Genomic DNA, 9484 nt, shown 5'->3' on the forward strand with positions numbered 1-9484 from the left:
GTGTGGTGCTGAGGATCGAACCCAGGGCCTTGCATGCATTCTACCGCTGAGCCACAATCCCAGCCCTTATACGGGTTTTTTTTATCCTTATCTCCTTCAGCTCTCCATTTAAAACATAATCTATTCTTGTAGAAAAATAAAGAGAGAACTATCTTGGAGCTGAGAAACTATTTCAAATGATTACTCCTTAGGTATTATTGTTTAATATTTTGCAGCCCATTACACCACTGACAAACCACTGACAAAATTTATACAGATGGGGATGCTGGGAACCTGCTACCATTAGATTTCTACTTGGTTCTAGACTAACAGCATTACCAATGTTATTAGAACGAAAGTGAGACATGAAGTAATACACTATATAAAGAAGTAACATTTCTGAAAAGGAAGTACTTTTTAACTATATATAGGATGCGCTGTCTCTGACATTTGATTTTACAGTTGAATGCCTAGAATTAGAGACAATGACAAAATTCATACTGCTTTGAGAGTGAGAAAGAAAAAAAAAGCTTATACTGTTAAGATGTAAGAATTATAAGTTCTTTCTATAAATCCCTGACATCAATATATGACATGCAAGGAGCATTCTATGATTGTCCTTGAAAATAAAAACACTAATACAGCAGCATAACACACACCACCAAAAAGCATAGATTTGATTTTTAAAGATAAAAACGTGAGTTTTAAGTGTTTTCCTTTGGCATTTTACTAGGCATAATGGCTTCTATGAGTGTCTTCATGAAAATGCTTTTATAAATACAAAGATTTTCTTCCTTCCTTCCTTCTTTTCTTTAACTTAAAGAGCCAATTAGTTCTAGTGTACAACAATACTTTTAGAAAACTGGAACCTGATAGGCATATCCTTTGAGATATCTATTATCATTTTAAACAGATGTCATTTTCAATAGAAAAATAAATAAATTTGGGCTTATAAAAAGACAAAATCCATAAAGGAAATGTTGATGTTATTAAATGTATGAAATATATCTGGGTTGTATGAAGATACACAAGTAGCAAAAGCCAAAAAATAAGTACATGAACTTGATGAAAGGAGAAATATAGAATAAAAAAATATTTTATAGTGAGATTTTCTAGAGTAAAATTATCTATTTAACAGCAATTAAACCAAGTTTTATGCCTCTGAGGAACATAAATGAGAGACATAAGCAACCAAAGAAAGGTACTTTTCAGGACCTATAGAAAGGAATCTATTCACACCAGAAAAAATAAAACAATACTCAAATAAATGCCAACTACTTCTCAGTTATAATTCTAACACATATGAGCCTTTAGAATTTAAAAATGCAACCCACAGGATCAACTATCTTTAGATTAAAATTTAGTACTTAAAATGTAATGAGGGGCATTTATTTCAGACTTGATAGTTTATATCATACCATGTTTCTTGCTGGAGTGAGGGGAAGACAAAAGCTCAAAAAACAAAACAAATCAAAACATAGCACAAAAAGCCTACTCTTTAAAGGTACCAAATGAAGCACAACCAAGTCAGCCAGAACCCATGGGCCCAAGGTTCTAGAGACACAGGAAGTATGGAGGTGCTTTCTTCTCTCTTCAGTGCGCTTTCAGATTCAGTTTATGGGAAAATGCGGTCAAATTGCAGCCTAGGGCTTGAGGAAATCTTACTGGAATAAGAAGACAAAAGTTGGAGCTTTGGACTATCAAGAACTTGAGGGGTCAGAAGCCTGGACGGGGCAGGGAGGAAGAAGAAGAAGAATAGAAAAATGAACCAAAATATCTGCCAATTCCAAAGATGAACATTTCCTGAGTGAGACAACTGGAGACCAGGGGCTGAGGGGCTAAAGGACTGAGTTTCTTCAGCAGTCCCAAGGGGTGCTGAGAGAGATTAGAATTCAGGACTCTTCAAAGTGAGAAAAGATACCATTCCTTCAGTAAAGACCCCGAAATATGATGAACTAGAAGACAGACCAGAAATAAAAAAAGAAATAAAGCAAGGTCATTTCATGCTCCATCTGCTGGTGAGAAGAATATTAAATCAGTGAAAAAACACATCTTCAAGAGCGTCGATAATTTTTAATTACAAAATCCAAAGTTCAATACAAAATTACCAGGCATGCCAGAAACAGGAACAGGTGATCAAATGGCAAGAGAAGAAAACATGGTGGCAGATTTACCAAAAATTTCAAAGAGCTATATTTATAAGGCTAAGACATCAAAATCAATATGGTTAATATGTTCATGAAGATACAAAAAAGAAAATTTCACCAAGGAATTGGAATGTGTAGAAAGGAAAGTTAGAAAAATTAAACAATTGAACATAACAATTTGATAGGTAGATTTAACAGCAAATTGGATGCCATAGAAGAAATTATTACTACCACGAAAAATGTATCAATAGAAAATATCCAGATAAACGTATAAAGAGATATAGGATAAAAAAATAGCATGACAATGATATATGACAAAGTGAAATGGTCTAACATATGAATACTTGAATTCCCAGAGTATATAATAAAGCTATATTTAAAGAGAATGTGACTGAGAACCTTCCTAAAAAATGAGACAGCAAGTTGTAGATGCAGTAAGTTCCACAAGCTTCACAAAATATAAGCAACAAGTACAACAAAAAACACATGAAGTCATACTACAGTTGTTATGGTTTAAACACAAGGTTTTCCCAAAAAGCTCATGTGTGAGACAAAGCAATAAAGTACAAGAATTGGGTTATGAGAGCCTTAACCTAATCAGTACATTTATCCACATGAATGGCAGGGAGGGTGTGGCTGAAGGAGGTAAGTCACTGGAGGCATGCCTTTGGGTATGTATTTTGTCCCTGGTGAACAGAGTTCCCTCTGCTTCCTTGTTGCCATGTTCTGAGCTGACTTCCACTGCCCTACTCTTCCACCATAATGTACTGCCTCATCTCAGGCCCCATGCTATAGAGTTGGTCATCTATGGACTGAGAAATTTAAAAGTATGAGTCAAATAAACTGTGCTTTCTCTAATTGTTCTCATCAGGTCTTTTGGTCACATCAACAAAAAAAGCTGATTAATACAAGAGCAAAACTATTGAAAACCAAAGATAAAGAATAATCTGTAAAAGCAAAACCAACTGGGAAACATTTCTTTCAAGTGATCAACAATAAAAACAACAGTAAAAATTTCAAAAAAGTCAAAGAAGCTTGAAGAAGAGAGATGACATATTTAAAGTGCTATAAGAAAATAAATGCTAATGTCACTTTATAGCCAGAAAAACTATCCTCCTTAAGGTAAAAATAAAACATTTTAGTTAAATAAAAGCTAAGAGAATATGGTGTTTCTCATGCAGAAGGAAAATAATTATAGATGCCAAAGATAATGCAAGAAGGAATGGACAGTAAAGGAAAAATATATGATCAAATCTAAAGAGAAAAAAATCAGAATATTAGAAAATATTTTAATGGCATTATAGTGAAAATATGGAATACAAAACTTGAAGAATGCAATGAATCAATTCATTATGTAGAGCTTTAAAAGACAGAGTAAAAAAATACATTACCAATAATGGGAATGAAAAATGGTTATAACCAAAGATCCTATAATCATTAAAGAGATAAATAAAATACCCTGAATTCTTCCAAAAGATTTGGTATTTTAGATTATACAAATATCTTAAAGTCAAAAGAGACACTGAGTATCTGACAGCTCTATAACTATTAAAGAATCGTTAATTAGACTGGGGACATAGCTCAGTGGTAAAGTGTTTGACTAGCACAAAGAGGACCTTGGATTTGATCTCCAACACTGCAAAAAATTAAAACCTTTCTCTAAATAAAATAAATAAACTCAGAGGGATTTACCACTGAATTCTTCTAAATATTGAGAGTATGATGCCAATTTTACACAAACTCCTCTACGTACTTCAAAAAAGATGTATTATTTCCCATGTCATTTTTTTTACCAGTCTAATTATAACAAAGCCTGAAAGGGACATTACAAGGAAAAAAATATAGGTAGTATGTCTCATGAACATAGAGAAAAAGGGAGAAAGAAAAAAAGAAAAGAAAAAAAAGGAGGAGAGAAATAAAAGCAAGTAAACAAACTGAATTCAGCTATACAGGGTAATACATCAGGAACAGGATGTTATATCGTGAATACAACATGATGGAGGAACAGGGTAATATATCATTAACAGAGTAATAGAACGTGAATCAATCTGTGTTTATTCCAGAAACGTAAGGTTTGACATACAAAACTAAACATAACATCACATTACTAAACTTTAAAAGTCTATACATATAGTTCAATAGAACATAATAGAATTGACAAACCACACATGTGATCACTTAATTTAAAACAAATGTATCAACAACATGCAGTGAGAATAGTCTTTCAGTATACAGTGGTAGCACATCTAGATAACTATATGCCAAAATGGGAATATTCATCCCTCCTTAATAACAACAAAAATTCAAGATGCGTAGATCTAAATATGAAGGTTACAATAAAGCTTCTAAGAAAGTGACATCCAAAGTTTCGATTACCTGGGGTCAGTTTGTCTTCATTATCTGAATTAAAGAAGTTTGTTTCTTTAAAGCTTTCAAACCAGCAGACTACTGCAGTAGCAGAGATCCACCCCAGACCTCCCACACCAGCCCGCAGGGGACCCAGGCTCTCAGTAGGCCTGGTCCACCCCTCCTGCAGCCACACCTGCCACAGGACTGTCCCTCCCAAACAGCAGACTACCAAGGGAGGTCAAGCCCAGAGGCCCAGATCCACCCACACCAGCTTACACAGGACCCAGATCCAGGATGCAGTAGCATTCAATAAGGGACACCAACAGGGTCTGGAAGCACAACATCAAGTGTGGTACAGACAATCTGCATGGGTACTATAAGAATATAGGAAAGAAAGTGTAATATCTCAGATCCACACTGCAAGAAAGGAAGACACATAGACAACATGAAAAAACAGGGAAGGAAAGTGCCCCCCAAAAACCAGGACACTATAATAAAGAGAACCCGTGGACAGGAAAGTTGATGAAATGTCAGAGAAGGAGTTCAGAAGGTTCATAATTAAAATGATCTGTGAACTAAAGAATGACCTAAATGAGCAAACATATGCAAAAATTGATTACTCAAACAATGAATAAGAGAGCAAATATAGGAAGCAAAAGATTACTTCCAAAGAGAGATAGAGACTCTGAAAGAAAACCAATCATAAATCCTTAAAATGAAGGATACAATAAATCAAATAAAAAAGTTAGAAAGCATAACCAACAGACTACATCACTTGGAAAAAAGAACGTCAGATAATGAAGACAAAGTATATAACCTGGAAAATAAAGTTGACCTCACAGTGAAGATAGTTAGAAACCATGAACAGAATATCTTAAGAATTATGGGATAGCATCAAAAAACCAAAACTCAGAGTTACTGGGATAGAGGAAGGCACAGAGTTTCAAATCAAAGGAATGCACAATCTCTCTGAGATAATATCAGAAAATTTCCCAAGGATGAAGAATGAACTGGAAAACCAAATACAAGAGGCTTACAGGACACCAAATGTACAAAATTAAAACAGATCTACACCAAGGCACATTATAATGAAAATGCCTAGCATACAGAATAAGGATAGAATCTTAAAAGCTGTAAGAGAGAGGAATCAGATCACATATAGGGGGAGACCAATTCATATCTCAGCAGATTTTTCAACCCAGATCCTCAAAGCCAGGAGATCATGGAACAACATATATCAAGCTCTGAAAGAAAATGAATGCCAACCAAGAATCTTATATCCAGCAAAACTGAGCTTTAGATTTGATGATGAAATGAAAACCTTTTGTGATAAACAAAAGTTAAAAGAATTTACAACTAGAAAGCCTGTACTCTAGAACATCCTCAGCAAAATATTCCAAGAAAAGGAAATGAAAAACAATGATGAAAATCAGCAGAGGGAAGGATTACACTAAAGGAAAATCTAATCACAAGAGAAACCTAGTAAAGTTAAATGACAAAAACAAATAAAAATGGATGGGAATACAAATCATGTCTAAATAATAACCCTGAATGTTAATGGCCTAAACTCACCAATCAAAACACATAGACGAGCAGATTGGATTAAAAAAAAAAAAAAAACAACAACAACAACAATATGCTAGCTCCAAGAGATTCATCTCATAGAAAAAGACATCCACAGACTGAAAGTGAAGGGTTTGGAAAAAACATACAACTCACATGGACTGCAGAAGCAAGCAGGGATTTCCATCCTCATATCAAATAAAGTAGACTTCAAACTAAAGCCAATCAAAAAGGATAAAGAAGGACACTACATACTGCTCAAGGGAACCATACACCAACAAGACTTAACAATTATAAATATATATGCCCCAAACAATGGAGCATCTACATTCATCAAACAAATTCTTCTCAAGTTCAAGAGTCAAATAGACCACAACACAATAATTTTGGTGACTTTAACACAACTCTTTCATCATTAGATAAATCTTCCAAACAAAAGTTGAACAAAGAAACTACAGAATTCATTAATACAACCAAAAACTTAGATTTAACTGACATATATAGAATATTTCATTCTTCAAACGAGTGAATACACTTTCTTCTCAGCAGCACATGGATCCTTCTCTAAAATAGATCACATACTATGCCACAAAGCAACTCTTAGCAAATATAAAAAAGTAGAGATACTACCCTGCATTCTATCAGATCATAATGGAATGAAATTAGAAATCAATGATAAAATAAGAAATAAAAGCCACTCCAACACCTGGAGACTAAATAATATGCTACTGAATGAACAATGGGTTGCAGAAGACATCAAGGAGGAGATTAAAAAAAAATTTTAGAGGTGAATGACAATACAGATACAACATATTGAAATCTCTGGGACATGATGAAAGCAGTTCTAAGAGAAAAGTTCATTGCATGGAGTTCATTCCTCTTTTTAAAAGAAGAAAAAGTCAATGAATAAATGACTTAACATTACATCTCAAAGCCCTAAGAAAAAAAGAACAAATCAACACCAAAAGCAGCAAAAGACAGGAAATAATTAAAATCAGAGTTGAAATCAATGAAATTGAAACAAAAGAAACGATTGAAAAAATTGACAGAACAAAAAGTTGGTTCTTCGAAAAAATAAATAAAATTGATAGACCCTCAGCCATGCTAACAAAGAGAAGGAGAAAACTAAATCACTAACATATGTGATGAAAAAGAAAATATCACAACAGACAATACAGAAATACAGAAGATAATTAGAAATTATTTTGAAAACTTGTACTCCAATAAAATAGAAAATATCGAAGGCATCTACAAATTTCTGGAGTCACATAATTTGCCTAAATTGAATCAGGATAATCAATTTCAAGTGACAAAATAGCAGATGCCATCAAAAGTCTAAAAAACCAAGAAAAACCCAGGGCTGGATGGATACACAGCCGAGTTCTACAAGATCTTTAAAGAAGAACTAATACCAATACTCTTCAATTTATTTCAGGAAATAGAAAAAGAGAGAGCACTTCCAAACTCATTCTATGAGGCAAATATCACCCTGATTCCAAAACCAGCAAAGACACATCAAAGAAAGAAAACTTCAGATCAATATCTCTAATGAACATAGATGTAAAAATTCTCAATAAAATTCTGTCAAATCGAATATAAAAACATATCAAAAAGATCATGCACCACAATCAAGTGAGATTCATCCCAGGGATGCAAGGTTGGTTCAACATACGGAAATCAATAAATTTAATTCATCACATCAATAGACTTAAAGAAAAGAATTATAAGATCATCTCAATAGATGCATAAAAAGCATTTGATGAAATACAGTACTCCTTTATGTTCAAAACACTAGAAAAATTAGGGATAACAGGAACATATCTCAACATCATAAAGGTTATCTTTGCTAAACCCCAGGCCAATATCATTTGAAATGGAGAAAAATTGAAGGCATTCCCTCTAAAAACTGGAACAACACAGGGATGCCCTCTTTCACCACTTCTATTTAACATAGTTCTTGAAACACTGGCCAAGAGCAATTAGTGAAAGAAATTAAAGAGATAACACATAGGAAAAGTACTCAAATTGGCACTATTTGCTGATGATATGATTCTATAACTAGAAGACCCTAAAAGTTCCACCAGAAAACTTCTAAAACTAGTAAATGAATTCAGCAAAGTAGCAGGATATAAAATCAAAACCCATAAATCAAAGGCATTTCTGTATATCAGTGATAAATCCTCAGAAATGGAAATGTAGAAAACTACCCAATGTACAATAGCCTCAAAAAGAATAAAATACTTGGGAATCAACTTAATGAAAGAGATGAAAGATCTATACAATAAAAACTATAGAACCCTAAAGAAAGAAGTCAAAGAAGACCTTAGAAGATGGAAAGATCTACCTTACTCTTGGATAGGCAAAATTAATATTATCAAAATGACCATACTTCAAAAAGCAATATACAGATTTAATGCAATTCCGATCGAAATCCCAATGACATTCCTCATAGAAATAAAAAAGCAATCATGAAATTCATCTGGAAAAATAAGAGATCCAGAATAGCTAAAGCAATCTTTAGCAAGAAGAGTGAAGCAGGTGGCATCACTATACCAGACCTTAAACTACACTACAGAGCAATAGTAACAAAAACAACATGGTATTGGCACCAAAACAGACTGGTAGACCAATGGTACAGAACATAGAGACTAACCCACAAAAGTACAATTATCTTATATTAGACAAAGTTGCCAAAAATATGCACTGGAGAAAAGGTAGCCTCTTCAACAAATGGTGCTGGGAAAACTGGAAATCCATATGCACCAAATGAAATTAAACCCCTATCTCTTACCATGCATGAAACTCAACTCAAAATGGATCAAGGACTTAGGAATAAAACCAGAGACCCTGTGTCTAAAAGAAGAAAAAGTAGGCCCTAATCTCCATCATGTGAGCTTAGGTCCCAACTTCTTTAATAAGACTCCTGTGGCACTTCTTTTAAAATAATTAAAATCTAGAATCAATAAATGGGGTGGACTCAAACTAAAAAGTTTCTTCTCAGCAAAAGAAACAATCTGTGAGGTGATTAGAGAGCCTACATCTTGGTAGCAAATCTTTACCCTTCATGCATCAGATACAGCACTTATCTCTAGGTATATAAAGAACTCAAAAAGCTAACTACCAAAAAAAACCCAAATAATCCAATCAATAAATGGGCCAAGGACCTGAAGAGACACTTCCTCAGAAGATGATATACAATCAACCAACAAATATATGAAAAAAATGTTCATCATCACTAGCAACTAGAGAAATGCAAGTCAAAACCACTCTAAGATTTCATCTCACTCCAGTCAGAATGGTAGCTTTTATGAAAACAAACACCAATAAGTGTTGGCTAGGATGTGGGGAAAAAGGTACATTCGTACACTGCTGGTGGGACTGTAAATTGGTGCAGCCAATATGGAAAGCAGTACAGAGATTTCTTGGAAAATTAAGAATGGAACCAC

Source organism: Callospermophilus lateralis, unplaced genomic scaffold (genome assembly GCF_048772815.1).
Source record: "Callospermophilus lateralis isolate mCalLat2 unplaced genomic scaffold, mCalLat2.hap1 Scaffold_578, whole genome shotgun sequence".
Classification (NCBI taxonomy): domain Eukaryota; kingdom Metazoa; phylum Chordata; class Mammalia; order Rodentia; family Sciuridae; genus Callospermophilus; species Callospermophilus lateralis.